The sequence below is a fragment of the Fukomys damarensis genome, unplaced genomic scaffold (assembly GCF_012274545.1).
Source record: "Fukomys damarensis isolate Sample0158 unplaced genomic scaffold, DMR_v1.0_HiC HiC_scaffold_5, whole genome shotgun sequence".
In the NCBI taxonomy this organism is placed as follows: domain Eukaryota; kingdom Metazoa; phylum Chordata; class Mammalia; order Rodentia; family Bathyergidae; genus Fukomys; species Fukomys damarensis.
In genome coordinates this window covers 52920976-52927282 of record NW_022900917.1, presented here as the reverse complement: position 1 = coordinate 52927282, position 6307 = coordinate 52920976, and the positions used below count along the sequence as shown (strand labels likewise).

General features: G+C 37.6%; 1 long non-coding RNA gene across 1 annotated transcript in view; it reads left to right on the top strand.

The window, feature by feature from the left end:
* The first annotated feature begins 4360 nt into the window (after positions 1-4360).
* LOC104853231 overlaps positions 4361-6307 on the top strand; it is a 28913-nt gene continuing 26966 nt past the window's right edge. The window contains exons 1-4 of the long non-coding RNA XR_777720.2: positions 4361-4548; positions 5073-5147; positions 5846-5919; positions 6212-6266. This is a non-coding gene — a long non-coding RNA (uncharacterized LOC104853231). The remainder of the gene's footprint in view (positions 4549-5072; positions 5148-5845; positions 5920-6211; positions 6267-6307) is intronic.

Below are 6307 nucleotides of genomic sequence, written 5' to 3'. Positions count from 1 at the left end.
TTTTTTTTTTTTTTTTTTTTTTTTTGATACCGGGGATTGAACTCTGGTCCTTGCACCTGCAAGGCAGGCTACCGAACTGCTGAGCTAAATCCCCGGCCCATGAGTGACTTTTTAATATCACATTAGTTCAAAAATCATTAAGTTAAATTATTATCTAACATTCCTCAGTGTAATTTTCTTAGTTACAACAGATTTTTCTCTTTCCTATTGAAGTTTTTAAAATTTTTTTTGGTATGAAAAATACTTGCTAAGGCCTCTTGTGCTTTGTAAGATCTCTGATTTTTTTTTTTTCAATATCATTGTACATGTGGGAGAGTAGATCAAAGATTAGGAACATCTTTAATATATTTTCATTGGCTTGATAAGCCAAAAAGTTTACCAATTTATACTTCTACTTATGTAAATTAGTTTTTGTTTATAAGCCCTATGGTATAATTGTTGTTTTAAACTTCTTTTGTAATTTGTTAGGTTAAAATGAATTGCCTTCTAGATGTGATGTTTGGGGAGAATTATAGAGGAAGCAATCTTGGCCTCTACAGGACCCAGAAATTGCCACCTACATCTTTTCTCATCTGCTATGACCTTTCTAAGAGGCTTCCCACATTAAACCATACATGCTGTGTAAAAACAGCCGTATGCCCAGATTTATGATGTAGCTAAGCACAGGTCCAGGAAGTCCTGGAGCTCTGCTTTCATTCTTGGCTTACGATAAAATGTAAATTGCTAGGTACAGTGAGTTCAGGTCATTGGATATTCTCAGTAAGTAGCAACTGATGGAAGTCAACATAGAAACGGTAACATTACCAGACTTTGATAATATCAGTATTTCATTGTATCTTAAAGGAACCCATAATTCATAAAAAAGAGCAGAAAAGAACTGAAACAATTCTTCTAAAAGAGATTTAGCTTTCCTTGTGCCTAGTTACAATTTATTAAAATATTAGAAAGTAATGAAACAATTTTAATCAGTCTTTTAAAATTCTTTACTCTGCTTTCTTCATTTTACAAAACTTCAACAATAACAATAAAACCAACCAAACAAACAAAATAGTGTGCACTAGGCAAGTGCACATATAGGTAATGGGCTCATTTTATATTTTTTTGTTTGCTCTTGGACTGGCCACTGGCAAGTGGAATCATGCACACTAAAATGACAAGGTACTTCCCAAAGAAGAGGGGCAGAGCAAATGGCCTGGATAATGTGCCAACTCTGAGCAGGCCTGGGATCATTCAGAGCTAACTGGAATGAAATGGAAAAGAGCAAATAATGACTCTCAATAGCAAATAGACGATCAATCTTTACAACTCTTTCAAAGCTGTATGATGCTATGATGGTCACTCCTTTGCAGAAAGACATTTCAAAGATTGAAAGGGTGCAGGAGAGAGCAACAGAAATGCCTCTAATCATGGGCTTCTGGAACAATGATGCTTTACGCTTCCTCTGCACACCTCTGCAAAGGGAGTGAAAATTCCCCGACTGCTGAAGGTCACCCTATTGTGAGAGGTGCAGGCTAGAAATAGGTAACCCAAGTCTTGACGAGAAGTTGTTTGATGGGTAGTTTTTGGTGTTAAACTGGGAGAAATCTTTACAAATATTTCACAAAGATTTTAGAACAATAAAACAGTCTTGGGAGTCAATAATCTTTGCCACTGACTGATGGGGTAATCCAAGGCAGGTCACATAACAATGCTAGTTTTGTGGCTTTCTTTTTTTGTTCCAGGGATTGAACTCTGGCCCTTGTGCTTTCAAGGCAGGCAGCAAAAGACAAAACCACTGAGCTAAATCCCTGGCCTTTGGTTTGTAAGGTAAACATTACAAAGAAGCAAATGAGGTAATTAGTCAGAAATTATCTTCATTGTGAAGAGCTCTACAGGTGAGTGACATTTTAGCTGCAGTGCTTTGTTTATATATGGATGTGGCCCATTCTTTGTGAATGTGAAAGAGATAATCAAAAGGACAACATAGACTATTGTCTGGGATGGGAAGTCTGAATGAAAGGAAAAACAAAACAAACAAAACAAAACAAAAAAACCTTTCCTAAACCCAGTGCTTCTATTCTGGATTTTGGCTGGGGAATTACATTGTTCCTCCTGAAATCTAATACAGCCTATATAATTGCTACTTGCCATCCTGGAAGAGAAGGTTTTCACTAAGGAGAGAGAAAGAAAAAAGATAGCAAGGGACAGTTATTTTGCAGTAAACGCATTGAAAAACGAACACACACACACACACACACACACACACACACCTTTATGAAGTAGCAAACAAACTAGAACTAGAGAAATATAGTCAGTGAGGTAAGAGGCGAGTCTGCGCAATTTTCAACATAGCTAGGAGAGGTGTTGGCAATTAGTATAAACTCCAAAATGGAAGTATTCCTTCAAATGCCAATCTTTGCAGTAGCAGAAGGCATAGGAGAAAATCAGTAAAGACACAAACTGATGAGGGTCTAGAAGATAGCAAGAGCCGCAGTTGGTGAAGAGTTCTCCTCCTCTTCAAGTCAACAGTGAAACCTCGCCAATGCTGCTTGCAAGTTGTTATAACATGTAAATATGTATATGGAAATATACGAAGGAGGATAGCTACAGATTCAGATGTGAAATTTAATCTTGAGTATGCTTTCTAGACTTTCCATTCTGGACTTTTCAAAATATCCCTTAAAAGACTTTCTATGGCTTGAGTGCATCTCCCGTCACAGATAACTTACAACTAATTAGCAGCTCACATTTGACACTCGTGTCTCATGCCACCTCAGTCATTCATTGAGCAATTATTTATTAAGCACATATTATCCCCAATGTACTGAGCCTGACAGATGATAAATAGTAAGTGAGGCAAATTCAGTACTCCATGGAAGAAGAATGCCATTAAAATAGAGCTCTAGCTGGGTGCTTTGGCACACACTTGTAATCCAAGAACTCTGGGAGGCTGAGGCAGGAGGATCACAAGTGTGAGCCAGCTTGGACAATTTAGTGACTTAGTTGAGACATTATCTGAAAAAAAAAAAAAAAGAGCTAGGGATATAGCACACGATGAAAGCTCTAGGTTCGATCCCTAGTAACATAACAACAAAAGTTTTCTAAATAATTGTCATTTCTATCTTTCACAATTTTGTCCAACTAATTCTAGAAAAATTTTACCTAAGTCATTGATTGGTTTAACCTCATGAAGAATATGCAAATATTCAACACTCCATCTGTTGTTTATTGAGTTTAAAATACTTTGCTGGCCTTAAAAACCTTATTAGACTCAGGTAGTCAATATTTACTTTAAAGTTTCACATCTTCTCCTTAATTAAGCATAAATGAGCATGAATGATTTACTTCTTTCTTCAACAATCTTTTGGCATCTGGAATGCAGCAAGTTTAGTTATAGGACAAAATAACAAAATTAGCCTATAGCTACTAGTAAGATGGTTAATTTGATTTAATGGAGGAAATTATGAATAAATATTAAAACCCAGAAGAGACGGTGGTACTGTATAATTAGTAATTTTATGCCAACTGTAGCTTTTAATTATGTCACTTGGACTGAAATAGGGCAATAAATCCAGGACAGCTTGGATTTGGCTTTAAACACTTGACACAACACATGCCACTCATAAATGCCCACAAAGATATTTTCTTCATTTTTGACATGGCAGCTGAATTATCCTCCAACAAATCAATCTGTCTCTCAGATTTTGCACATATTGAGCTAAATTAGAGGAAACAGGAAAAACCATCAGCCAGCCACCTCCATTAGCATGCGTCCACATCCACAAGAGCCTGCTTCCCCTTGGTGTCCATTATTCACCCTTCCTACAAACACCTGTCATCTTCATCATCTCATCTGCTCCACACAGAAAGCAGAGAGCACCAGTCTTTGCCCACACTTGGCTTCTACTGCAGGCAGTGTGCAGTAGTCTTTGGTTATGTGCTGCATGCACACTGTCAGAGGCCATATTTTCTATTTGCATAACAGGTTGTGGACGCTAGATGGCCCTGTAGAGCCACCTCCAGATAGATAACCGGTGACAGGTGTTTCCTCAACAGCAACAAGGAACACAGGCTTTGGTTCTGCTAAAATCAGGTTTAAATTACAGTTCTCCAAGGTGGGATTGGTCTTGTGCTAGCACCCTCTGGGCTTCTGTCCTCTCCTTGGTAAACTCTAAGTTTATAAATCTACCCCGTAGAGCTGGATGTGGTAGTGCACACCTGTAATCCCAACTCTCAGGAGGCTGAAGCAGGAGGATCACTGTGAGTTCGAGACCAGCCTGGGCTACATAGTGAGTTCCAGATACTAAGACCCTGTCTCAAAAAACCAAAGGGGGGGAAAAATCTACCCAGTGAAGTTGGATGTAGTCGTAGATGACATTATAAGCTTGACTAAAGAAAACTTCTTCAGCCAAGTACAATGACACATGCCTGTAATCCTAGCTACTTTGAAGGTTGAAGCAAGAGGATCTCAAGCTCAAAGCCAGGCTAGGCAATTTACTGAGAACCTGTCTCAGAATAAAAAGAGCTGGGATTGCAGTTCAGTGACAGAGTCTCCCTGATGCTCCGCAGGTAGATACTCTCTCTTTGTTTCACTTTTCTTGTTTTTCAAACCTCTCCACAGAGGTTCCTTATAGCAATTTAATAAAATAACAAAGGATTACACTGGGCACACAAACGACCCTTGTGATGTATTAGCAGTCATTATTATCAGTTTTTAAGAAATGATTAGTATGAGTTAATTAAAAAAAAAACAATATCCAGCACACATAACAGTTTAAATGATGGTAGTTATTATTTTATTGTTATGGTTCTAGTACTTACCTAATGCTTTCATTTGATCTACCAGAAATTTATTTGTCCCTTGATTACTGGGTAGAATTATAGCTTCAGAACTGTCACTACTCTGGATGAAGCGTATAAATACCTTTAAGAAAAACAAAACAAAACAAAAACGTTGCTGTACTGAGGATTGAATCCAGGGCCATCACGCTGAGCCACATCCCCAGCGCTTTTTATTTTTATTTTGAGGGAGGATGTTACTAAGTTATTAAATTGCCCAGGTTGGTTTTGAATTTGCAAACTTTCTGTCTCAGCCACTTCCAGAGTGCCAGGACTACGGGCATATACGACAAATCCAGCTAAGAACAACTGTTTGAGCTAAGTACAATGTTAGTACTCATATTGGATTTCCTTTTTTCTTCCACTGGTTCAGATTTTCACACAACAAGCAGTGACATTTCTAAGTATTTTTGTGATCCCTACGTGTGACTGAGGTCTTTTGGCAATGGAAAATGTACAAAATGACAGGGTAGAGCCCATGTGTGACAGGAGTACCTCCTTCCTGGGGTGAACCTGTTCGCACAGGTGTTAGGATTATTTACTCTTTGTGTGGGTGTGTGTGTGTGTCCGTGCACATGTGTGTGACAAATCACTAGAGCAATGTTGCCCCCAGAGACTGGAAAATAAAAGGATGAAGGATTGCCAATCAGAGACTTCAGTTACAGTTGTTGGCCCCTGAAGATTTCATGCAATGGATCACAAAAAGCAGCATGCCTCTTTCTCTATAAGCTGAAGAGGATTTGGAGGGAAAGCAAACATATATGAATCATTTGGATGATTTCCTATTTTTAAAAAGATACATAAAACCACAGGTCTAATGAGAGTTACAGGAATAAGCTTTTAGTTTATTCCCTTTGATACTTTAGGAGATTTGCAATGGATATAATTTTTAAATAACCAAAAATTAAATTTGAAATGATCACAATCTCATACCTTTATAATTTAACAAGGGATATTTTGGGAGACTCACACGGAAATATTTCCTTAAATGATCTGAGAAATATATTCTTTTTTCTATATTTTATAGATAATGGATATAAAAACTGATTTTGGAGGGTGAGAAAGAAGCAACAGAGGGACAAAATGACCTTATCAAGTCATGTAAGTGTAAACCTCCTATATTGTTTCTATTATTGATAGTTTTGCTGTATATAATATCAAAATGCCATTCTTTTTTAGTATATGTGCTGCTGAAGTGAGCACATAAAATGCCATTCTTAAGTATAATTTATGTATGCCTTCCTTACAACATCTTTTTCATTCAGAAATTTATATATTTCCCCTTTTTGCATAATAACCATTGGCTTTTTATATCACTGATGAGACATAGTGATTTTTCTACCAGATCTTTCACTCAGCAAGAGATCCATTACTAACAGTCTTTCCATCACAGTCTCCCAGGGAACCTACAGGTGTTTGTGCTGATCATGGTAGAAAGGAGCTCTGCGGTAAGTAAAGGTCGTTCAGTATCAGAACCCACCTTTTTTTC